The sequence below is a fragment of the Octopus bimaculoides genome, chromosome 7 (genome assembly GCF_046866305.1).
Source record: "Octopus bimaculoides isolate indiv1 chromosome 7, ASM4686630v1, whole genome shotgun sequence".
NCBI classification, from domain to species: Eukaryota; Metazoa; Mollusca; class Cephalopoda; order Octopoda; family Octopodidae; genus Octopus; species Octopus bimaculoides.
The window spans coordinates 66,666,544-66,692,405 of NC_142934.1; the positions used below are offsets into that span (position 1 = coordinate 66,666,544).

The 25,862-nt window shown below is 39.1% G+C and overlaps 12 non-coding genes across 12 annotated transcripts; all 12 read right to left on the minus strand.

The window, feature by feature from the left end:
• Nucleotides 1-9,593: 9,593 nt before the first annotated feature.
• Nucleotides 9,594-9,664, minus strand: Trnag-gcc (transfer RNA glycine (anticodon GCC)). Its single transcript has one exon. It is a non-coding gene; the product is annotated as a tRNA-Gly (tRNA).
• A 1,714-nt stretch (nt 9,665-11,378) lies between these two features.
• Trnag-gcc (transfer RNA glycine (anticodon GCC)) lies at nt 11,379-11,449 on the minus strand. Its single transcript has one exon. It is a non-coding gene; the product is annotated as a tRNA-Gly (tRNA).
• A 1,072-nt stretch (nt 11,450-12,521) lies between these two features.
• Nucleotides 12,522-12,592, minus strand: Trnag-gcc (transfer RNA glycine (anticodon GCC)). The gene has a single exon. It is a non-coding gene; the product is annotated as a tRNA-Gly (tRNA).
• A 2,149-nt stretch (nt 12,593-14,741) lies between these two features.
• On the minus strand, nt 14,742-14,812 carry Trnag-gcc (transfer RNA glycine (anticodon GCC)). The gene has a single exon. It is a non-coding gene; the product is annotated as a tRNA-Gly (tRNA).
• A 1,072-nt stretch (nt 14,813-15,884) lies between these two features.
• Trnag-gcc (transfer RNA glycine (anticodon GCC)) lies at nt 15,885-15,955 on the minus strand. The gene has a single exon. It is a non-coding gene; the product is annotated as a tRNA-Gly (tRNA).
• Nucleotides 15,956-18,104: 2,149 nt separating this feature from the next.
• Trnag-gcc (transfer RNA glycine (anticodon GCC)) lies at nt 18,105-18,175 on the minus strand. The gene has a single exon. It is a non-coding gene; the product is annotated as a tRNA-Gly (tRNA).
• A 1,073-nt stretch (nt 18,176-19,248) lies between these two features.
• Trnag-gcc (transfer RNA glycine (anticodon GCC)) lies at nt 19,249-19,319 on the minus strand. Its single transcript has one exon. It is a non-coding gene; the product is annotated as a tRNA-Gly (tRNA).
• A 2,150-nt stretch (nt 19,320-21,469) lies between these two features.
• Trnag-gcc (transfer RNA glycine (anticodon GCC)) lies at nt 21,470-21,540 on the minus strand. The gene has a single exon. It is a non-coding gene; the product is annotated as a tRNA-Gly (tRNA).
• A 655-nt stretch (nt 21,541-22,195) lies between these two features.
• Nucleotides 22,196-22,266, minus strand: Trnag-gcc (transfer RNA glycine (anticodon GCC)). Its single transcript has one exon. It is a non-coding gene; the product is annotated as a tRNA-Gly (tRNA).
• A 338-nt stretch (nt 22,267-22,604) lies between these two features.
• On the minus strand, nt 22,605-22,675 carry Trnag-gcc (transfer RNA glycine (anticodon GCC)). Its single transcript has one exon. It is a non-coding gene; the product is annotated as a tRNA-Gly (tRNA).
• Nucleotides 22,676-24,824: 2,149 nt separating this feature from the next.
• Nucleotides 24,825-24,895, minus strand: Trnag-gcc (transfer RNA glycine (anticodon GCC)). Its single transcript has one exon. It is a non-coding gene; the product is annotated as a tRNA-Gly (tRNA).
• Nucleotides 24,896-25,550: 655 nt separating this feature from the next.
• Nucleotides 25,551-25,621, minus strand: Trnag-gcc (transfer RNA glycine (anticodon GCC)). Its single transcript has one exon. It is a non-coding gene; the product is annotated as a tRNA-Gly (tRNA).
• Between the last annotated feature and the right edge of the window lie 241 nt (nt 25,622-25,862).

The following is a 25,862-nucleotide window of genomic DNA, read 5'->3' on the forward strand; positions in this document are numbered from 1 at the left end:
TATGTTCAGGAGAAAGGGTGGGTGAATGAAACCGTATTGACGAACGATGTGTGGTTCAAGCGCCCAGGGGCTATGCTTAATTCAAAGTCGCTTCCTGTATGGGATATGTTCAGGGCTCATCTGATCGACAGCATAAAAAATAGATTAAAGGAGCATCGTGCCTACCAAACTGTGATTTCAGGTGAATGTACATTTGTGCTTCAGCCACTCAATGTGTCGGTGAACAAACCTTTTAAGGTGTACATGCGTGGAATGAATGGATGGTGAATGGTGACAAGGAAAGGACAAAGGCTGAGAACTTTAAATGCCCTGACCTTAAGACTATTTTTCAGTGGGTGATAGATTCATGGGCTGAAATACCGAGTGAAATTGTGAAGAAATCATTTTTGAAGCTTGGGATCTCAAATCCCATGGATGGTACGGAAGACGACGAGCTATATAATGACTTCGTCTATGCAAGAAATGTTAGCCCCAGTGCTTCATCAGTTAATGAAGATCAGACAAGTGAAGACGAGAATTAGGGTATATACGATGAGACAATCACAACCAAAGAGTTTTACTTGTTATTTGGTGAAAGTGATGATCAGTATAACTCGATTCTACCTTCATTTATTCTTCCGATTTTTGTCACAATGTTTCATACACTTCCTTACAATTTAAGGCAGTTTATTATATTTTCTTCCCAATCATAGCACATATGACTGCATGGTTTTGTGCGTCAGTTGCTTCAAAAGTGTCCTAATAATGAAAGGCATAAATCAAAAAAGTAAAGGGAAAGTATTGAGGCAATTAAGTCTCAATACGATAAACACGCCAACTAGTGTTATCAAGGATAAAATTTTACATTATAAACAACGGTTTCTAAAATGCATGAATACCAGTTGTTGTAAGTCATCTTCAGCTTACTGAAAGCTCGGTTACTGAACAACAATTATATCGGCGCGATTCCTAATCGAACTTTGCTCTCCAACATCAAAAAAGTCGCTCCGAGTTATAGTCGGTTCAGTGATAAAATTCCCTTGGAAGTCGGGGGTGTGACTTATAGGCGAGGGCGCTTTATAGTCGAGTATATACAGTAATTGTATACATATGTATTGACATAGACCGTAATCGCCCGAAAGCACCGGTCGAGAATTCGCTATACTGATCGGTCAGTTTCGGCTAATTCCGTAGCCGCATCAGTAGGGACCGCTCGACTCGGCTCCTTTAAGAATCTTTATCAATACATGTATTCACCATAAAAATCTATGGATGATTTAGCGAATCGCTAATGTTTACATAATAATTTAATATAGACAGCCCTACTGATGAGGCTCAAGAATTAGCTGAAACTGACCGATCAGTATAGGGAATTCTCGACCGGTGCTTTCGGGCGATTACGTTCCCTATCAGTACATAATGTATACAATTATGTGCTTTAATTATAGCAGTAGAGTTTTTTAGTTCCTAATTCTAGCAATGAAGGTGTCCTAACACCCTAGTCATGTTCGGTGACAATTATAGTTTTCATTTTTGGTAAAACATTGCACAGAGCTGTCTATATTAAATTATTGTATACACATTAGCGATTCGCTAAATCAGATTTCTACCTCCCAGAAGTGAAGTATTAAATTTATCTTCGGACTAGAGTCTGATGAGTCGTCTGCGAAGCTACAACTTTCGTGGATGCGAAACCATTGATCATTCTATGACCAGATTTTAACTTTATTACTTTAATACTTTACTGCTCTATTCGTTAGAGTGTGCTTCTCTTTCAGATATGCATGATACATTGACAATATATACAAATACAATAATACAGGTGACTAGACACAATATAAAACTAAAAAGGAAGAATTCGATTGTCACTAATAGTGACTGAGGGTGCATTGTAGCATCTACATTGCTAGAAATAAGAGTCAATGACCCTTATAGCCACAAACATAGCACCAGTCTATGTACTAACAGGGGACGGGGCGGCTAACTCTCCTGTCAGTACATAGACTTGTGCTATGTTTGTGGTTATAAGTGTCTTTGACTCTTATTTCTAGCAATGTAGATGCTACAATGCACCCTCAGTCATACTACCGATCAAATGGCCTTGCTTAAATTCCTCACTCTTCTCAGTCATTTATGTTTTTATTCCCTTTTTCTTTTTACATTTATATTCTACATTTATATTCTCCACTCTTACTGTGCTCTCTACACATTCTGGTCGATTCTTCCATGTGTTAGCATGTACCTCCTGGCGACAATGTAAACTTTCATTCAGTCAAGATACTCTTGGCCTGACGAGTAACCTGCTGTATACACCTCGCTTGGATATTTACCACTTCCGAGGTTCCGCTCGCTATGAAACATATGTAGCCCAGATCTTATCTTCTCCATTCCTTGAATCTTGTATCCTTATTCGCACGCTCAGCAACCCTGGTCGCTTACCGTGAAATATAAAAAGAACTTCTTATTAGTTCATCGTACTTCGATACGAAAAAAATCCACAATCTTCCATCTCAATAAACCACTAAAGCTGTTTTTTATATTTACTACAGATTGTTTGAAGCTAACCTTCTTCACACACTTCGATCCTTGGATCTTATATATATATATATATATATATATATATATATATATATATATATATATATATATATATATATATATATATATTCGCCCTTTTTTAAAACCTAACCAGGCTCAAGAGCCCGGTTTCTATGGCATATATGTTCCCCCCAGCTGGACGGGACGCCAGTCCATCGCAGCGTTACTCGAGAAACAGGAAAAACGAGTGAGAGAAAGCTGGGGCGAAAGAGTACAACAGGGGTCACCACCACCCCCTGCCGGAGCCTCGTGGAGCTTTAGGTGTTTTCGCTCAATAAACACACACAACGCCCGGTCTAGTAATCGAAACCGCGATCTTCCGACCGCGAATCCGCTGCCTTAACCACTGGGCCATTGCGCCTCCACATATGCATACATACATACATACATACATACATATATAGATATAGATACACACGCACACACACACACACACACACACACACACACACACACACACACATACATGCATATGCACATACACACAAACGCGCGCAGACGCATACTCATGCTGATTTTTGTCAAACGAATCTATATGCACGTAAGCATACGTGCCACCAGTCAATCTTACAAACTTCCACTTATTCATCCATTCTTACACACACATCACTTACATTCGTATGTATATGCGTACTTACACATGATAGAATATATAAATACAGGCACACATACACACATACGCACACATACATACACACAATATATATACATGCATGCATGCATACATACATACATACATACATACATACATACATACATACATACATACATGGGGCATTGGGATATGTAACGAACTTCCTCAACAAAAACCTGGAAAAATTAGGGTTCTCAAAACCTGAAAGAAAAAGGCTGATTAGAAGACTACAGATTCAAGCCATCAATGGAACTGTAAAGATATGTAAAACTTTCCAAAAATTTAGCACATAAATACATATGCATGCATCTAGACATGAAAATATATACATAAAAACGCATCCATAAAACAAACATACAAATCTGCGCATACACTAACACCAAATACTGCACACACACACACACACATGCACAAATAGCTAGATGATGTTGATAAAAGTTCTAATGAAGGAGCCTTGAATCTATGTTAGAGTTCGGCTCTTTCTCTATGGACAAGAAATACAGAAATGAAATTGATTGATAACATACATACATACATACATACATACATACATACATAATTGTAATTATTAGGTACTGGATATGTAACAAACTGCTTAAGCACCAATCTTGAGAAATTAGTCTCCTCAAAATCAGAAAGGAGAAAGCTAATTAGAAAATTACAGATTCAAGTCATCAACGGAACTGTTAGAATTTATAAAACTTTCTAGATGTTTAGTATTTATGTATATATGATCAAGTCTAGACATGCAACTATATGCATGAGAATACAGACATAAAACAATGCATACAAACCTGTACATGCACCGACTCCAAATACCGCACACATACGCAGAAACATCTATAAATACTCTGTTAATGTTGTTGAAAGTCCAGTGAAGTAGCCTTGGATCTCGGTTAGAAACCGGCTCTTTCTCTATTGGTAAGAAATCTTGAAATAAAACTAAATAATAACATACTTGGAAAAGGATGCGTGGCGTTCGATCATATAATAATATAAATAATATATAAATATATGCATATATCCATACATATATGTAGATACCTACATCGGTACTATTCAAGTACTAGCTAGTCGTGACTAGTCGATCCTACAACGACTATCTGCGGCGAATGCGCGTATGCGCAAAACATGTACGAGAGTTTTTTTTTTTAAACAAAGTAAATAATTTTTTTAAACAAAGTAAATAAAACACAAAGTAAATCATTTTTTATTTTGTTGAATCTTACTCTTAAAACGTCGTTTTACGTTCTTCCAGGGTGTATTTTGGTGTCACATTTATTTCAGTAATCCCATTGTACGTACTCCAGCAATCAGGGTATATAGTCGTCCTTGGTTTGATAAATCTTTTAATAAGTGGTAGAAGAGTTTCATAAGAACGGTCAGGTACAAAGACTAAAAACCTATTTTTATCCTCTCTATCCTATCCTCCATTGTATTTGCGCTTGCACATCATAGATTCATCTATTTCTACGATGCGCCCAAGTCCACCAATTTGGTAGGGGTTACGCAAAAGATAATTACTTGTAATGTCCCTCATGTACTGATACCATTGAACAACAGTAGATTTTGAAAGACCGACTTTTTAATAGACTCTTTACCAAAAACAGGCAGTGTATGATTTATTTACTTTGTGTAAAAAAATTATTTACTTTGTTTAGAAAAAACCCTCATATATGTTTTGCGCACTCGCGTTAGGTAGTCGTAGGATCGACTAGTCACGACTCGTTAGCGTGGATGTGCGAATGTGCGAGTGCGCGCACCGGGACCACCCTTCTTGAATAGTACCCCTACATCTACATATAGATGTAGGTATGTACATATATGTATAGATATATGCATATATTTATATATTATTTATATTATCAAATAATAACATACATACATGCTCCTCACCAACAGCGTGTCTAGCGCTTAGAGGAAGAAAAATAAATAAATTTCAAATCTTCCCAGAAACTAGTTACCATCTGCTAGAAACAGTGGAATAAGCATCTAGATTACCATTAAATCTATTGAATTTTGTCTTGCGAAAGTCACAGATCAAAGAACTCATCATAGACACTGTGATAAGTTAATTACGAGTGAGTTTCTTAAAGTTGAAATTAAAATGAAAACAAAATTAAATAAACAGGAAAATGAATAACTATCAGCTTCCGATGTGGAGATAGTAACTTTCTACATGTGATAGAGATCGGAGAGCGAATGTTACGTGAGGTTAGATAACTGATTAAGTTAGCGGCTCGGTTGAAATATGAGTGAGAGGCAGCTTGGAGGAAAGTGAGAATTAAAACGTTGTTTGTTGACGCTGTAGTTCTTATTTATGTTGGTGTTATTTTTTATTGTTTTTTTTCTTATACTTTAGAAAGAAAACACAACACTGATAAAGGGGAGAAATTCGTGTGTATAATATTACTCTAACAAATTTGTGCATTCGTCTGTATGTGTTAAGTAAGATTTCTGACCCTTATCTGTCTGTCTGTCTGTCTGTCTGTCTGTCTGTCTGTCTGTCTCTCTCTGTATCTATCTATCTATCTATCTATCTATCTATCTATCTCACGGACTCTCTGCCAGCAGTAAGTTACAAAAGGAAGATTCATTCTAACGCGATTCGAAAGTAGAACATTTCGTCCAAAGCTTCCTTGAAAACGGTTACAAAAAATGTCAAATTAAATCGATGGTAAAAACTTTTTCCCTACTGCATGAGTCGGAAAGTCCACCTCACCAAAACGAAAATATAAAGAAAATTACATGCAATATGGTTTTATATTATCGGAAAAAGACAACTCGGTTCATTTTTGTATGATTTGTTTAACAACACTCTCAAATGAAGCAATGGTTCCCAGTAAACTTCAACATCATTTAATAACAAATCATCTGCAACATAAGGACAAACCAAAAGAATACTTTGAGATGCTAAAAAAGAATTTTAAAATTCAATCAAAAAGGCTGAAGAAATTTCACTCAATTCCCGAGAAAGCTCAAATCGCTAGTTGCAAGATTGCCCAGCTTTTGACAAAGAAGAAAAGAAACACATTCTGATGTCGAAAACATTATTTTACCAGCCTTAGAGATAGCCGTTGGCACAATGATTAGTGATGGAGCTGTCAAACAAATTAATACCATTCCTTTATCTGCCCACACGATTTCTCGTAAAAGTCAAGACATTTCACGAGATATTCATGATCGGTTCCACGAACATTTCACTGAAGCAAAAATGAACTCTTGTGGGCTTTACAAATCGATGGAAGTACAGACATCAACAACAAAGCTCGATTAATTTCATTTCTGCGAATCATCAGGAGTGGTAAAATCATGTTAGTTTTTCTTTTGTTGTGAACTGAAGGAAAGAATGACAAGAGAAGATGTCTTTAATCTGGTAGACCAAAATGTCGTATTGAGAGGGATGCAGGGGCAAACTTGTATAAGCGTTTTCACTGGTGGCGCTCCATCTATGCAGGATCGAAAAAAAAGGCCTCGTGGCTCATGTATTACAAAACATTTCATAAGTTAAACTTCTCCGCGAATTTTTTTTTTTGTCAAAATCTCCACCTGATGGTCTCCTGAAGACGATGGACAACGTTGCTAAAGTGATAAATTACATAAAATCGATTTCCCTACAGCGCAGACATTTTGCATCCCTATGAAAAACTATGGATTCTGATTGTAAGTGTTTACTGCTTCATACAGAAGTGCGATGGCTCTCAAAAGGAAAAGTGCTCTCTCGATTTATCTCTTTGCGAACTGAAATAATATGGTTTTTCGATGTTGAAAATTCTGGATTTGAATTTCTTAACGATGATGATGGGTGGCTGGAAGTAGCATTTCTCAACGATCTTTTTGAGAAGTTGAACGTTTTAAATTTGAGTCTGCAAGGAGCGAACGAAAATATTATTATAATTACAGGCAAATTAAAGTCTTTCACCGACAAGTTAGAATTGTGGATAAAGAATGTTTAAAACTCGCAGCTTGATTGCTTTTCAGGCGTAGAGGCTTTTTCCAAACAAATTAAAAAATTTTGTCAAAAAGTGCAGAAGACAGTAGAGAAACTCTCTGTATCATTTTCTAAATATTTTCCATCACTTGATTATCAAATGCACGAGTGGGTCATCAATCTTTTCGCAAGATATGACAGTACACACCTGCCATTAACAATGACAGAAAAAGTAAATTTAATAGACTTGAAAAACGATTCTGTACACATGCCTCATTTTCTGCGTCAGAATTGTCAGAATTTTGGATTTCGCTTTGGAGCCTCGATTAGCTATTACAGCCTTTAAATCTCTGTTGCCCTTTGGATCATCATATCTTTGCGAATTAAGTATCACTGCTCTTATGGAAATGAAAAAAAACCCCTCAGAAAACGGGAACGATTACAGGTGGTAGATGAGGAGTTACGTATTTGTTCATTTAATTTAGAACCACGTTTTGACAAAATTCTTTCTCAAAATCACTTGCATCCTTCTCACCAAAAACATTATTATTGTATTATATTATCTATTTATATATATTATATTTTCATAAAGCAATGTTATTTTATTGTTACTATAAGAATTTATTAATTTTTATTCATACTAATAAAGTATATTCAATTTTGTTGGAATTTTATTTGGTGTGCCGCAAAATAAATTCTCCTCGGCTAGGGTGTCGTAACGTAAAAAAACATTTGGCAGACACTGCGTTAACTTAAAACATTTTTCCGAAACTTCCTCGAAAGGAATTACCAAAAATATCCATGTTAATAAAAAGCAAAAATGTATCATGTTGCATTGGCCGAGGCTTGAATCAGGGCGGTCCATGAGCATTCTACCATTGAATCATCAATGTTCTTTGGCATTATTTTGCTTGAAGATATTAAAAAAATAAATTATTCAAAGAATAACAATATTTGAACTAAGAACATTTTGTCCGAATATGGAAAGCAATTATGAAAAGTCGAATGAAATGGAAAGAAAAAAACCCAAAAGACAACAGATTGCATCGGCCGGGAATCGAAACCGGGCCGCCCGCGTGGCAGGCGAGCATTTTACCACTGAACCACCGATGCTCGCTTGTTTAGTGTCTCTTTTAAGTCATGAAATGAAAATGCATTCAAAGAACAAAACATTTTCCGAAGCTTCCTCGAAAGCAATTACCAAAAATCTCAACGTTAATAAAAAGCAAGAGAGTATCAGGTTGCGTCGGCCCAGAATTGAACCCGGGCGACTAGCAAGCATTCTACCACTGAGTCATCGATGCTCTTTGGCATTATTTTACTGGAAGTTATAAAAGAAAAGCCCATTCAAAGGATAGCAATATTTGAATTAAGAGAATTTTGTCTGAACATGACTTGAAAGCAATTATGAAAAATATCAACCAATGAAATGTGCGTGTGTGGTTGGTGAGTAGGGGGAGAAGTAGGAGTGTATCGGCGGGAGATCAAACCCGGATCGCCTGCGAGGATTCTACCACTGAACCACCGATGTTTGCCGGTGCTGTACTTCTTCTAAGTGGTAATTGTTCGGTATACTCTAGCGAGCGTATAATAACATTGGTATCCTGAATGATAGTGCCTACACGCATGAGGTGATTATACACCAACAAAATTTTGTTGATCCTCATAATCAACACGTTCACACACAAAATGTTGAAAACATATGGGTACGAGTAAAACGGGTGTTGCGACGACAGTTTGGGACATCGGACGAATTGTTTGTTTCATATTTGCATGAATTTATATGGTGTAATTCCACGGATAAAAGGAAGACATCTAGGCGGAGGTAAAGAACATGGACCGCAACCCTTTGGTTTTTTTTTTTTTAGCCTTTTTTTTTTTTTTTTACAGAAATCCACTAATCTGAGTGCGGAGATTCCGAATCTGCAAAAAAAAAAAAAATCTGCATTTCCAAATATAGTGGGTTCCTGCAGAATAAAAAAAACAACAAAAAAACAAAGGGTGTGTGATCCATATCACTTACCTCCGCCCACATGTGTTTATGTTGTGTAAAAGGTAAGCTGCCTCTTTTACTACTTATCTCCCACTTAATTTTTATTTCCTTTTTTTAATATAACCAAACCATAATGAACAATTACCCTTCTAAGTTATGAAATGAAAATTCGTTCAATGCACAAAAGACTTGCAGTTAGAAGCTTCCTCGACAGCAATTACCAAAAACTTCAACGTTAATAAAGAAAGTATCAGGTTGTGTCAGCCGGGAACTGAACGTGGGCGGCCCGTCAGCATTCTGCCTCTGAACCGTCGATACTCGTTGGCATTGTTCTCCTGAAAGTTATAAAAAAATTTTTTCAAAGAATAACAATATTCAAACTTAGACCATTTTGTATGGCTTGAAAGCAATTTATAAAAAATAAGAACCTTAATAAAATGAAGAAAAAAATTTAATGTTGCATCGGCCGGGAATCGAACCCGGGCCGCCCGCGTGGCAGGCGAGCATTCTACCACTGAACCACCGATGCTGCCTGACGTTACAATCCTTCTAAGTTATGAAAAGAAAATTCATTGAAAGAAGAAAGGCTTCAACTTAAAAACATTTTCCCGAAGCTTCCTCCGAGGGAATTAATAAAAGTCACCACGTTAATAAGAAGTAAAAAAGTGCCATGCTGCATTGGCTGAGAATTGAATCAGGGCGCCCCGTGGGCATTCTACTATTGAATCATCAATGCTCTTTAGCATGTGGTTGGTAAGCAAGCTACTTACCACACAGCCACTCCTGCGCCTTACAACAAGTAAAAGAAGCAACTTATTTTTACACAGCATAAAACACTGGCGATCGCCGTCAGAAAGTGAATAAATGTGTTCTTTTTGTCCGTGGAATTACGCCATAACCATACTGAACAATTACCCAAATCTGTTCGTTACGGTTCATTTTTTGAGAGAATTCATATTTCTTTGTTCAATATCATTCTAATTATTTTCTGTTGGGCACGAGATATGTCACCAGATGATTTTATAGACGAGTCTTCCGTCAGTAGTCGAACTACAGTCGTGGATTGGTGTAATTTCTGTCGGGAAGTACGTGATGTTTGGCTCCAACAGAATCCCATAGAAATCGGCGGTTTGGATGCTAATGGACAGTCATTAGTTGTAGAAATTGACGAAAGCAAGTTCTTTCATCGTGAGTATCATCGAGGTGAGTGGCGCCCTGGCCATTGAGTATTCGCTGGCATTGAGAGCGTCTTTAAAAAGTATTTTTTTTGGTCGAAGTACCTGACCGTACTGAATAAACTTTAACTGCGCTGATGCAAAGATGGATTTACCTGGGACTCACATAGACAGTGTTGGCTAGCGAGCGTATAATAACATTGGTATCCTGAATGATAGTGCCTACACGCATGAGGTGATTATACACCAACAAAATTTTGTTGATCCTCATAATCAACACGTTCACACACAAAATGTTGAAAGCATATGGGTACGAGTTAAACGGGTGTTGCGACGACAGTTTGGGACATCGGACGAATTGTTTGTTTCATATTTGCATGAATTTATATGGTGTAATTCCACGGATAAAAGGAAGACATCTGGGCGGAGGTAAAGAACATGGACCGCAACCCTTTGGTTTTTTTTTTTTAGCTTTTTTTTTTTTTACAGAAATCCACTAATCTGAGTGCGGAGATTCCGAATCTGCAAAAAAAAAAAAAAAAAAAAAATCTGCATTTCCAAATATAGTGGGTTCCTGCAGAATAAAAAAAACAACAAAAAAACAAAGGGAGTGTGATCCATATCACTTACCTCCGCCCACATGTGTTTATGTTGTGTAAAAGGTAAGCTGCCTCTTTTACTACTTATCTCCCACTTAATTTTTATTTCCTTTTTTTAATATAACCAAACCATAATGAACAATTACCCTTCTAAGTTATGAAATGAAAATTCGTTCAATGCTCAAAAGACTTGCAGTTAGAAGCTTTCTGAAGCTTCCTCGACAGCAATTACCAAAAACTTCAACGTTAATAAAGAAAGTATCAGGTTGTGTCAGCCAGGAACTGAACGTGGGCGGCCCGTCAGCATTCTGCCTCTGAACCGTCGATACTCGTTGGCATTGTTCTCCTGAAAGTTATAAAAAAATTTATTCAAAGAATAACAATATTCAAACTTAGACCATTTTGTATGGCTTGAAAGCAATTTATAAAAAATAAGAACCTTAATAAAATGAAAAAAGAAATGTAATGTTGCATCGGCCGGGAATCGAACCCGGGCCGCCCGCGTGGCAGGCGAGCATTCTACCACTGAACCACCGATGCTGCCTGACATTACAAGCCTTCTAAGTTATGAAAAGAAAATTCATTGAAAGAAGAAAGGCTTTAACTTAAAAACATTTTCCCGAAGCTTCCTCCGAGGGAATTAATAAAAGTCACCACGTTAATAAGAAGTAAAAAAGTGCCATGCTGCATTGGCTGAGAATTGAATCAGGGCGCCCCGTGGGCATTCTACTATTGAATCATCAATGCTCTTTAGCATTATTTTGCTGGCAACTGTAAAAGAATTTAATTCAAAGAATAATAATATTTGAATTAGGAGTGGTTGTGTGGTAAGTAGTTTGCTTACTAACCACATGGTCCCGGGTTCAGTCTCACTGCGTGGCACCTTGGGCAAGTGTCTTCTACTATAGCATCGGGCTGACCAAAGCCTTGTGAGTGGATTTGGTAGACGGAAACTGGAAGAAGCTCGTTGTATATATATATATATATATATATATGTATGTATGTTTGCGTGTCTGTGTTTGTCTCCCAACATCATCTGACAACCGATGCTGGTGTGTTTACGTCCCCGTAACTTAGCGGCAAAAGAGAATAAGCTCTGGGGTCGATTTGCTCGACTAAAGGCGGTTCTCCAGCATGGCTGCAATCGAATCACTGAAACAAGTAAAAAAGTAAATCTGTCCAATAGAATGAAAAAAAACAGGTTGCATCGGCCGGGAACCGAAACCGGGCCGCCCGCGTGGCAGGCGAGCATTCTACCACTGAACCACCGATGCTCACTTGCATAGCGTCTCTTTTAAGTCATGAAATGAAAATGCATTCAAAGAACAAAACATTTTCCGAAGCTTCCTCGAAAGTAATTACCAAAAATCTCAACGTTAATAAAAAGCAAGAGAGTATCAGGTTGCGTCGGCCCAGATTTGAACCCGGGCGACCAGCAAGCATTCTAGCACTGAGTCATCGATGCTCTTTGGCATTATTTTACTGGAAGTTATAAAAGAAAAGCTCTGGGGTTGATTTGTTCGACTAAAGGCAGTGCTCCAGCATGGCTGTAGTCAAATCACTAAAACAAGTATAAAAGTAAATCTGTCCAATAGAATGAAAAAAAACAGGTTGCATCGGCCGGGAATCGAACCCGGGCCGCCCGCGTGGCAGGCGAGCATTCTACCACTGAACCACCGATGCTCGCTTGTCTAGTGTCTCTTTTAAGTCATGAAATGAAAATGCATTCAAAGAACAAAACATTTTCCGAAGCTTCCTCGAAAGTAATTACCAAAAATCTCAACGTTTATAAAAAGCAAGAGAGTATCAGATTGCGTCGGCCCAGATTTGAACCCGGGCGACCAGCAAGCATTCTACCACTGAGTCATCGATGCTCTTTGGCATTATTTTACTGGAAGTTATAAAAGAAAAGCCCATTCAAAGGATAGCAATATTGAAAGCAATTATGAAAAATATGGTAATTGTTCGGTATACTCTTTACTCTTTTACTTGTTTCAGTCATTTGACTGCGGCCATGCTGGAGCACCGTCTTTAGTCGAGCAAATCGACCCCGGGACTTATTCTTTGTAAGCCTAGTACTTATTCTATCGGTCTCTTTTGCCGAACTGCTAAGTGACGGGGACATAAACACACCAGCATCGTTTGTCAAGCAATGCTAGGGGGACAAACACAGACACAGACACACACACACACACACATATATATATATACATATATACGACGGGCTTCTTTCAGTTTCCGTCTACCAAATCCACTCACAAGGCTTTGGTCGGCCCGAGGCTATAGTAGAAATTTGCCCAAGATACCACGCAGTGGGACTGAACTCGGAACCATGTGGTTGGTAAGCAAGCTACTTACCACACAGCCACTCCTGCGCCTTACAACTAGTAAAAGAAGCAACTTATTTTTACACAGCATAAAACACTGGCGATCGCCGTCAGAAAGTGAATAAATGTGTTCTTTTTGTCCGTGGAATTACGCCATAACCATACTGAACAATTACCCAAATCTGTTCGTTACGGTTCATTTTTTGAGAGAATTCATATTTCTTTGTTCAATATCATTCTAATTATTTTCTGTTGGGCACGAGATATGTCACCAGATGATATTATAGACGAGTCTTCCGTCAGTTGTCGAACTACAGTCGTGGATTGGTGTAATTTCTGTCGGGAAGTACGTGATGTTTGGCTCCAACAGAATCCCATAGAAATCGGCGGTTTGGATGCTAATGGACAGTCATTAGTTGTAGAAATTGACGAAAGCAAGTTCTTTCATCGTGAGTATCATCGAGGTGAGTGGCGCCCTGGCCATTGAGTATTCGCTGGCATTGAGAGCGTCTTTAAAAAGTATTTTTTTTGGTCGAAGTACCTGACCGTACTGAATAAACTTTAACTGCGCTGATGCAAAGATGGATTTACCTGGGACTCACATAGACAGTGTTGGCTAGCGAGCGTATAATAACATTGGTATCCTGAATGATAGTGCCTACACGCATGAGGTGATTATACACCAACAAAATTTTGTTGATCCTCATAATCAACACGTTCACACACAAAATGTTGAAAGCATATGGGTACGAGTAAAACGGGTGTTGCGACGACAGTTTGGGACATCGGACGAATTGTTTGTTTCATATTTGCATGAATTTATATGGTGTAATTCCACGGATAAAAGGAAGACATCTGGGCGGAGGTAAAGAACATGGACCGCAACCCTTTGGTTTTTTTTTTTTAGCTTTTTTTTTTTTTACAGAAATCCACTAATCTGAGTGCGGAGATTCCGAATCTGCAAAAAAAAAAAAAAAAAAAAAAATCTGCATTTCCAAATATAGTGGGTTCCTGCAGAATAAAAAAAACAACAAAAAAACAAAGGGAGTGTGATCCATATCACTTACCTCCGCCCACATGTGTTTATGTTGTGTAAAAGGTAAGCTGCCTCTTTTACTACTTATCTCCCACTTAATTTTTATTTCCTTTTTTTAATATAACCAAACCATAATGAACAATTACCCTTCTAAGTTATGAAATGAAAATTCGTTCAATGCTCAAAAGACTTGCAGTTAGAAGCTTTCTGAAGCTTCCTCGACAGCAATTACCAAAAACTTCAACGTTAATAAAGAAAGTATCAGGTTGTGTCAGCCAGGAACTGAACGTGGGCGGCCCGTCAGCATTCTGCCTCTGAACCGTCGATACTCGTTGGCATTGTTCTCCTGAAAGTTATAAAAAAATTTATTCAAAGAATAACAATATTCAAACTTAGACCATTTTGTATGGCTTGAAAGCAATTTATAAAAAATAAGAACCTTAATAAAATGAAAAAAGAAATGTAATGTTGCATCGGCCGGGAATCGAACCCGGGCCGCCCGCGTGGCAGGCGAGCATTCTACCACTGAACCACCGATGCTGCCTGACATTACAAGCCTTCTAAGTTATGAAAAGAAAATTCATTGAAAGAAGAAAGGCTTTAACTTAAAAACATTTTCCCGAAGCTTCCTCCGAGGGAATTAATAAAAGTCACCACGTTAATAAGAAGTAAAAAAGTGCCATGCTGCATTGGCTGAGAATTGAATCAGGGCGCCCCGTGGGCATTCTACTATTGAATCATCAATGCTCTTTAGCATTATTTTGCTGGCAACTGTAAAAGAATTTAATTCAAAGAATAATAATATTTGAATTAGGAGTGGTTGTGTGGTAAGTAGTTTGCTTACTAACCACATGGTCCCGGGTTCAGTCTCACTGCGTGGCACCTTGGGCAAGTGTCTTCTACTATAGCATCGGGCTGACCAAAGCCTTGTGAGTGGATTTGGTAGACGGAAACTGGAAGAAGCTCGTTGTATATATATATATATATATATATATGTATGTATGTTTGCGTGTCTGTGTTTGTCTCCCAACATCATCTGACAACCGATGCTGGTGTGTTTACGTCCCCGTAACTTAGCGGCAAAAGAGAATAAGCTCTGGGGTCGATTTGCTCGACTAAAGGCGGTTCTCCAGCATGGCTGCAATCGAATCACTGAAACAAGTAAAAAAGTAAATCTGTCCAATAGAATGAAAAAAAACAGGTTGCATCGGCCGGGAACCGAAACCGGGCCGCCCGCGTGGCAGGCGAGCATTCTACCACTGAACCACCGATGCTCACTTGTATAGCGTCTCTTTTAAGTCATGAAATGAAAATGCATTCAAAGAACAAAACATTTTCCGAAGCTTCCTCGAAAGTAATTACCAAAAATCTCAACGTTAATAAAAAGCAAGAGAGTATCAGGTTGCGTCGGCCCAGATTTGAACCCGGGCGACCAGCAAGCATTCTAGCACTGAGTCATCGATGCTCTTTGGCATTATTTTACTGGAAGTTATAAAAGAAAAGCTCTGGGGTTGATTTGTTCGACTAAAGGCAGTGCTCCAGCATGGCTGTAGTCAAATCACTAAAACAAGTAAAAAAGTAAATCTGTCCAATAGAATGAAAAAAAACAGGTTGCATCGGCCGGGAATCGAACCCGGGCCGCCCGCGTGGCAGGCGAGCATTCTACCACTGAACCACCGATGCTCGCTTGTCTAGTGTCTCTTTTAAGTCATGAAATGAAAATGCATTCAAAGAACAAAACATTTTCCGAAGCTTCCTCGAAAGTAATTACCAAAAATCTCAACGTTTATAAAAAGCAAGAGAGTATCAGGTTGCGTCGGCCCAGATTTGAACCCGGGCGACCAGCAAGCATTCTACCACTGAGTCATCGATGCTCTTTGGCATTATTTTACTGGAAGTTATAAAAGAAAAGCCCATTCAAAGGATAGCAATATTGAAAGCAATTATGAAAAATATGGTAATTGTTCGGTATACTCTTTACTCTTTTACTTGTTTCAGTCATTTGACTGCGGCCATGCTGGAGCACCGTCTTTAGTCGAGCAAATCGACCCCGGGACTTATTCTTTGTAAGCCTAGTACTTATTCTATCGGTCTCTTTTGCCGAACTGCTAAGTGACGGGGACATAAACACACCAGCATCGTTTGTCAAGCAATGCTAGGGGGACAAACACAGACACAGACACACACACACACACACATATATATATATACATATATACGACGGGCTTCTTTCAGTTTCCGTCTACCAAATCCACTCACAAGGCTTTGGTCGGCCCGAGGCTATAGTAGAAATTTGCCCAAGATACCACGCAGTGGGACTGAACTCGGAACCATGTGGTTGGTAAGCAAGCTACTTACCACACAGCCACTCCTGCGCCTTACAACTAGTAAAAGAAGCAACTTATTTTTACACAGCATAAAACACTGGCGATCGCCGTCAGAAAGTGAATAAATGTGTTCTTTTTGTCCGTGGAATTACGCCATAACCATACTGAACAATTACCCAAATCTGTTCGTTACGGTTCATTTTTTGAGAGAATTCATATTTCTTTGTTCAATATCATTCTAATTATTTTCTGTTGGGCACGAGATATGTCACCAGATGATATTATAGACGAGTCTTCCGTCAGTTGTCGAACTACAGTCGTGGATTGGTGTAATTTCTGTCGGGAAGTACGTGATGTTTGGCTCCAACAGAATCCCATAGAAATCGGCGGTTTGGATGCTAATGGACAGTCATTAGTTGTAGAAATTGACGAAAGCAAGTTCTTTCATCGTGAGTATCATCGAGGTGAGTGGCGCCCTGGCCATTGAGTATTCGCTGGCATTGAGAGCGTCTTTAAAAAGTATTTTTTTTGGTCGAAGTACCTGACCGTACTGAATAAACTTTAACTGCGCTGATGCAAAGATGGATTTACCTGGGACTCACATAGACAGTGTTGGCTAGCGAGCGTATAATAACATTGGTATCCTGAATGATAGTGCCTACACGCATGAGGTGATTATACACCAACAAAATTTTGTTGATCCTCATAATCAACACGTTCACACACAAAATGTTGAAAGCATATGGGTACGAGTAAAACGGGTGTTGCGACGACAGTTTGGGACATCGGACGAATTGTTTGTTTCATATTTGCATGAATTTATATGGTGTAATTCCACGGATAAAAGGAAGACATCTGGGCGGAGGTAAAGAACATGGACCGCAACCCTTTGGTTTTTTTTTTTTAGCTTTTTTTTTTTTTACAGAAATCCACTAATCTGAGTGCGGAGATTCCGAATCTGCAAAAAAAAAAAAAAAAAAAAAAATCTGCATTTCCAAATATAGTGGGTTCCTGCAGAATAAAAAAAACAACAAAAAAACAAAGGGAGTGTGATCCATATCACTTACCTCCGCCCACATGTGTTTATGTTGTGTAAAAGGTAAGCTGCCTCTTTTACTACTTATCTCCCACTTAATTTTTATTTCCTTTTTTTAATATAACCAAACCATAATGAACAATTACCCTTCTAAGTTATGAAATGAAAATTCGTTCAATGCTCAAAAGACTTGCAGTTAGAAGCTTTCTGAAGCTTCCTCGACAGCAATTACCAAAAACTTCAACGTTAATAAAGAAAGTATCAGGTTGTGTCAGCCAGGAACTGAACGTGGGCGGCCCGTCAGCATTCTGCCTCTGAACCGTCGATACTCGTTGGCATTGTTCTCCTGAAAGTTATAAAAAAATTTATTCAAAGAATAACAATATTCAAACTTAGACCATTTTGTATGGCTTGAAAGCAATTTATAAAAAATAAGAACCTTAATAAAATGAAAAAAGAAATGTAATGTTGCATCGGCCGGGAATCGAACCCGGGCCGCCCGCGTGGCAGGCGAGCATTCTACCACTGAACCACCGATGCTGCCTGACATTACAAGCCTTCTAAGTTATGAAAAGAAAATTCATTGAAAGAAGAAAGGCTTTAACTTAAAAACATTTTCCCGAAGCTTCCTCCGAGGGAATTAATAAAAGTCACCACGTTAATAAGAAGTAAAAAAGTGCCATGCTGCATTGGCTGAGAATTGAATCAGGGCGCCCCGTGGGCATTCTACTATTGAATCATCAATGCTCTTTAGCATTATTTTGCTGGCAACTGTAAAAGAATTTAATTCAAAGAATAATAATATTTGAATTAGGAGTGGTTGTGTGGTAAGTAGTTTGCTTACTAACCACATGGTCCCGGGTTCAGTCTCACTGCGTGGCACCTTGGGCAAGTGTCTTCTACTATAGCATCGGGCTGACCAAAGCCTTGTGAGTGGATTTGGTAGACGGAAACTGGAAGAAGCTCGTTGTATATATATATATATATATATATATGTATGTATGTTTGCGTGTCTGTGTTTGTCTCCCAACATCATCTGACAACCGATGCTGGTGTGTTTACGTCCCCGTAACTTAGCGGCAAAAGAGAATAAGCTCTGGGGTCGATTTGCTCGACTAAAGGCGGTTCTCCAGCATGGCTGCAATCGAATCACTGAAACAAGTAAAAAAGTAAATCTGTCCAATAGAATGAAAAAAAACAGGTTGCATCGGCCGGGAACCGAAACCGGGCCGCCCGCGTGGCAGGCGAGCATTCTACCACTGAACCACCGATGCTCACTTGTATAGCGTCTCTTTTAAGTCATGAAATGAAAATGCATTCAAAGAACAAAACATTTTCCGAAGCTTCCTCGAAAGTAATTACCAAAAATCTCAACGTTAATAAAAAGCAAGAGAGTATCAGGTTGCGTCGGCCCAGATTTGAACCCGGGCGACCAGCAAGCATTCTAGCACTGAGTCATCGATGCTCTTTGGCATTATTTTACTGGAAGTTATAAAAGAAAAGCTCTGGGGTTGATTTGTTCGACTAAAGGCAGTGCTCCAGCATGGCTGTAGTCAAATCACTAAAACAAGTAAAAAAGTAAATCTGTCCAATAGAATGAAAAAAAAACAGGTTGCATCGGCCGGGAATCGAACCCGGGCCGCCCGCGTGGCAGGCGAGCATTCTACCACTGAACCACCGATGCTCGCTTGTCTAGTGTCTCTTTTAAGTCATGAAATGAAAATGCATTCAAAGAACAAAACATTTTCCGAAGCTTCCTCGAAAGTAATTACCAAAAATCTCAACGTTTATAAAAAGCAAGAGAGTATCAGGTTGCGTCGGCCCAGATTTGAACCCGGGCGACCAGCAAGCATTCTACCACTGAGTCATCGATGCTCTTTGGCATTATTTTACTGGAAGTTATAAAAGAAAAGCCCATTCAAAGGATAGCAATATTGAAAGCAATTATGAAAAATATGGTAATTGTTCGGTATACTCTTTACTCTTTTACTTGTTTCAGTCATTTGACTGCGGCCATGCTGGAGCACCGTCTTTAGTCGAGCAAATCGACCCCGGGACTTATTCTTTGTAAGCCTAGTACTTATTCTATCGGTCTCTTTTGCCGAACTGCTAAGTGACGGGGACATAAACACACCAGCATCGTTTGTCAAGCAATGCTAGGGGGACAAACACAGACACAGACACACACACACACACACATATATATATATACATATATACGACGGGCTTCTTTCAGTTTCCGTCTACCAAATCCACTCACAAGGCTTTGGTCGGCCCGAGGCTATAGTAGAAATTTGCCCAAGATACCACGCAGTGGGACTGAACTCGGAACCATGTGGTTGGTAAGCAAGCTACTTACCACACAGCCACTCCTGCGCCTTACAACTAGTAAAAGAAGCAACTTATTTTTACACAGCATAAAACACTGGCGATCGCCGTCAGAAAGTGAATAAATGTGTTCTTTTTGTCCGTGGAATTACGCCATAACCATACTGAACAATTACCCAAATCTGTTCGTTACGGTTCATTTTTTGAGAGAATTCATATTTCTTTGTTCAATATCATTCTAATTATTTTCTGTTGGGCACGAGATATGTCACCAGATGATATTATAGACGAGTCTTCCGTCAGTTGTCGAACTACAGTCGTGGATTGGTGTAATTTCTGTCGGGAAGTACGTGATGTTTGGCTCCAACAGAATCCCATAGAAATCGGCGGTTTGGATGCTAATGGACAGTCATTAGTTGTAGAAATTGACGAAAGCAAGTTCTTTCATCGTGAGTATCATCGAGGTGAGTGGCGCCCTGGCCATTGAGTATTCGCTGGCATTGAGAGCGTCTTTAAAAAGTATTTTTTTTGGTCGAAGTACCTGACCGTACTGAATAAACTTTAACTGCGCTGATGCAAAGATGGATTTACCTGGGACTCACATAGACAGTGTTGGCTAGCGAGCGTATAATAACATTGGTATCCTGAATGATAGTGCCTACACGCATGAGGTGATTATACACCAACAAAATTTTGTTGATCCTCATAATCAACACGTTCACACACAAAATGTTGAAAGCATATGGGTACGAGTAAAACGGGTGTTGCGACGACAGTTTGGGACATCGGACGAATTGTTTGTTTCATATTTGCATGAATTTATATGGTGTAATTCCACGGATAAAAGGAAGACATCTGGGCGGAGGTAAAGAACATGGACCGCAACCCTTTGGTTTTTTTTTTTTAGCTTTTTTTTTTTTTTACAGAAATCCACTAATCTGAGTGCGGAGATTCCGAATCTGCAAAAAAAAAAAAAAAAAAAAAAATCTGCATTTCCAAATATAGTGGGTTCCTGCAGAATAAAAAAAACAACAAAAAAACAAAGGGAGTGTGATCCATATCACTTACCTCCGCCCACATGTGTTTATGTTGTGTAAAAGGTAAGCTGCCTCTTTTACTACTTATCTCCCACTTAATTTTTATTTCCTTTTTTTAATATAACCAAACCATAATGAACAATTACCCTTCTAAGTTATGAAATGAAAATTCGTTCAATGCTCAAAAGACTTGCAGTTAGAAGCTTTCTGAAGCTTCCTCGACAGCAATTACCAAAAACTTCAACGTTAATAAAGAAAGTATCAGGTTGTGTCAGCCAGGAACTGAACGTGGGCGGCCCGTCAGCATTCTGCCTCTGAACCGTCGATACTCGTTGGCATTGTTCTCCTGAAAGTTATAAAAAAATTTATTCAAAGAATAACAATATTCAAACTTAGACCATTTTGTATGGCTTGAAAGCAATTTATAAAAAATAAGAACCTTAATAAAATGAAAAAAAAAATGTAATGTTGCATCGGCCGGGAATCGAACCCGGGCCGCCCGCGTGGCAGGCGAGCATTCTACCACTGAACCACCGATGCTGCCTGACATTACAAGCCTTCTAAGTTATGAAAAGAAAATTCATTGAAAGAAGAAAGGCTTTAACTTAAAAACATTTTCCCGAAGATTCCTCCGAGGGAATTAATAAAAGTCACCACGTTAATAAGAAGTAAAAAAGTGCCATGCTGCATTGGCTGAGAATTGAATCAGGGCGCCCCGTGGGCATTCTACTATTGAATCATCAATGCTCTTTAGCATTATTTTGCTGGAAACTGTAAAAGAATTTAATTCAAAGAATAATAATATTTGAATTAGGAGTGGTTGTGTGGTAAGTAGCTTGCTTACTAACCACACGGTCCCGGGTTCAGTCTCACTGCGTGGCACCTTGGGCAAGTGTCTTCTACTATAGCATCGGGCTGATCAAAGCCTTGTGAGTGGATTTGGTAGACGGAAACTGGAAGAAGCTCGTTGTATATATATATATATATGTATGTATGTTTGCGTGTCTGTGTTTGTCTCCCAACATCATCTGACAACCGATGCTGGTGTGTTTACGTCCCCGTAACTTAGCGGCAAAAGAGAATAAGCTCTGGGGTCGATTTGCTCGACTAAAGGCGGTTCTCCAGCATGGCTGCAATCGAATCACTGAAACAAGTAAAAAAGTAAATCTGTCCAATAGAATGAAAAAAAACAGGTTGCATCGGCCGGGAATCGAACCCGGGCCGCCCGCGTGGCAGGCGAGCATTCTACCACTGAACCACCGATGCTCACTTGTATAGCGTCTCTTTTAAGTCATGAAATGAAAATGCATTCAAAGAACAAAACATTTTCCGAAGCTTCCTCGAAAGTAATTACCAAAAATCTCAACGTTAATAAAAAGCAAGAGAGTATCAGGTTGCGTCGGCCCAGATTTGAACCCGGGCGACCAGCAAGCATTCTAGCACTGAGTCATCGATGCTCTTTGGCATTATTTTACTGGAAGTTATAAAAGAAAAGCTCTGGGGTTGATTTGTTCGACTAAAGGCAGTGCTCCAGCATGGCTGTAGTCAAATCACTAAAACAAGTAAAAAAGTAAATCTGTCCAATAGAATGAAAAAAAACAGGTTGCATCGGCCGGGAATCGAACCCGGGCCGCCCGCGTGGCAGGCGAGCATTCTACCACTGAACCACCGATGCTCGCTTGTCTAGTTTCTCTTTTAAGTCATGAAATGAAAATGCATTCAAAGAACAAAACATTTTCCGAAGCTTCCTCGAAAGTAATTACCAAAAATCTCAACGTTTATAAAAAGCAAGAGAGTATCAGGTTGCGTCGGCCCAGATTTGAACCCGGGCGACCAGCAAGCATTCTACCACTGAGTCATCGATGCTCTTTGGCATTATTTTACTGGAAGTTATAAAAGAAAAGCCCATTCAAAGGATAGCAATATTGAAAGCAATTATGAAAAATATGGTAATTGTTCGGTATACTCTTTACTCTTTTACTTGTTTCAGTCATTTGACTGCGGCCATGCTGGAGCACCGTCTTTAGTCGAGCAAATCGACCCCGGGACTTATTCTTTGTAAGCCTAGTACTTATTCTATCGGTCTCTTTTGCCGAACTGCTAAGTGACGGGGACATAAACACACCAGCATCGTTTGTCAAGCAATGCTAGGGGGACAAACACAGACACAGACACACACACACACACATATATATATATATACATATATACGACGGGCTTCTTTCAGTTTCCGTCTACCAAATCCACTCACAAGGCTTTGGTCGGCCCGAGGCTATAGTAGAAATTTGCCCAAGATACCACGCAGTGGGACTGAACTCGGAACCATGTGGTTGGTAAGCAAGCTACTTACCACACAGCCACTCCTGCGCCTTACAACTAGTAAAAGAAGCAACTTATTTTTACACAGCATAAAACACTGGCGATCGCCGTCAGAAAGTGAATAAATGTGTTCTTTTTGTCCGTGGAATTACGCCATAACCATACTGAACAATTACCCAAATCTGTTCGTTACGGTTCATTTTTTGAGAGAATTCATATTTCTTTGTTCAATATCATTCTAATTATTTTCTGTTGGGCACGAGATATGTCACCAGATGATTTTATAGACGAGTCTTCCGTCAGTTGTCGAACTACAGTCGTGGATTGGTGTAATTTCTGTCGGGAAGTACGTGATGTTTGGCTCCAACAGAATCCCATAGAAATCGGCGGTTTGGATGCTAATGGACAGTCATTAGTTGTAGAAATTGACGAAAGCAAGTTCTTTCATCGTGAGTATCATCGAGGTGAGTGGCGCCCTGGCCATTGAGTATTCGCTGGCATTGAGAGCGTCTTTAAAAAGTATTTTTTTTGGTCGAAGTACCTGACCGTACTGAATAAACTTTAACTGCGCTGATGCAAAGATGGATTTACCTGGGACTCACATAGACAGTGTTGGCTAGCGAGCGTATAATAACATTGGTATCCTGAATGATAGTGCCTACACGCATGAGGTGATTATACACCAACAAAATTTTGTTGATCCTCATAATCAACACGTTCACACACAAAATGTTGAAAGCATATGGGTACGAGTAAAACGGGTGTTGCGACGACAGTTTGGGACATCGGACGAATTGTTTGTTTCATATTTGCATGAATTTATATGGTGTAATTCCACGGATAAAAGGAAGACATCTGGGCGGAGGTAAAGAACATGGACCGCAACCCTTTGGTTTTTTTTTTTTAGCTTTTTTTTTTTTTACAGAAATCCACTAATCTGAGTGCGGAGATTCCGAATCTGCAAAAAAAAAAAAAAAAAAAAAAATCTGCATTTCCAAATATAGTGGGTTCCTGCAGAATAAAAAAAACAACAAAAAAACAAAGGGAGTGTGATCCATATCACTTACCTCCGCCCACATGTGTTTATGTTGTGTAAAAGGTAAGCTGCCTCTTTTACTACTTATCTCCCACTTAATTTTTATTTCCTTTTTTTAATATAACCAAACCATAATGAACAATTACCCTTCTAAGTTATGAAATGAAAATTCGTTCAATGCTCAAAAGACTTGCAGTTAGAAGCTTTCTGAAGCTTCCTCGACAGCAATTACCAAAAACTTCAACGTTAATAAAGAAAGTATCAGGTTGTGTCAGCCAGGAACTGAACGTGGGCGGCCCGTCAGCATTCTGCCTCTGAACCGTCGATACTCGTTGGCATTGTTCTCCTGAAAGTTATAAAAAAATTTATTCAAAGAATAACAATATTCAAACTTAGACCATTTTGTATGGCTTGAAAGCAATTTATAAAAAATAAGAACCTTAATAAAATGAAAAAAAAAATGTAATGTTGCATCGGCCGGGAATCGAACCCGGGCCGCCCGCGTGGCAGGCGAGCATTCTACCACTGAACCACCGATGCTGCCTGACATTACAAGCCTTCTAAGTTATGAAAAGAAAATTCATTGAAAGAAGAAAGGCTTTAACTTAAAAACATTTTCCCGAAGATTCCTCCGAGGGAATTAATAAAAGTCACCACGTTAATAAGAAGTAAAAAAGTGCCATGCTGCATTGGCTGAGAATTGAATCAGGGCGCCCCGTGGGCATTCTACTATTGAATCATCAATGCTCTTTAGCATTATTTTGCTGGAAACTGTAAAAGAATTTAATTCAAAGAATAATAATATTTGAATTAGGAGTGGTTGTGTGGTAAGTAGCTTGCTTACTAACCACACGGTCCCGGGTTCAGTCTCACTGCGTGGCACCTTGGGCAAGTGTCTTCTACTATAGCATCGGGCTGATCAAAGCCTTGTGAGTGGATTTGGTAGACGGAAACTGGAAGAAGCTCGTTGTATATATATATATATATGTATGTATGTTTGCGTGTCTGTGTTTGTCTCCCAACATCATCTGACAACCGATGCTGGTGTGTTTACGTCCCCGTAACTTAGCGGCAAAAGAGAATAAGCTCTGGGGTCGATTTGCTCGACTAAAGGCGGTTCTCCAGCATGGCTGCAATCGAATCACTGAAACAAGTAAAAAAGTAAATCTGTCCAATAGAATGAAAAAAAACAGGTTGCATCGGCCGGGAATCGAACCCGGGCCGCCCGCGTGGCAGGCGAGCATTCTACCACTGAACCACCGATGCTCACTTGTATAGCGTCTCTTTTAAGTCATGAAATGAAAATGCATTCAAAGAACAAAACATTTTCCGAAGCTTCCTCGAAAGTAATTACCAAAAATCTCAACGTTAATAAAAAGCAAGAGAGTATCAGGTTGCGTCGGCCCAGATTTGAACCCGGGCGACCAGCAAGCATTCTAGCACTGAGTCATCGATGCTCTTTGGCATTATTTTACTGGAAGTTATAAAAGAAAAGCTCTGGGGTTGA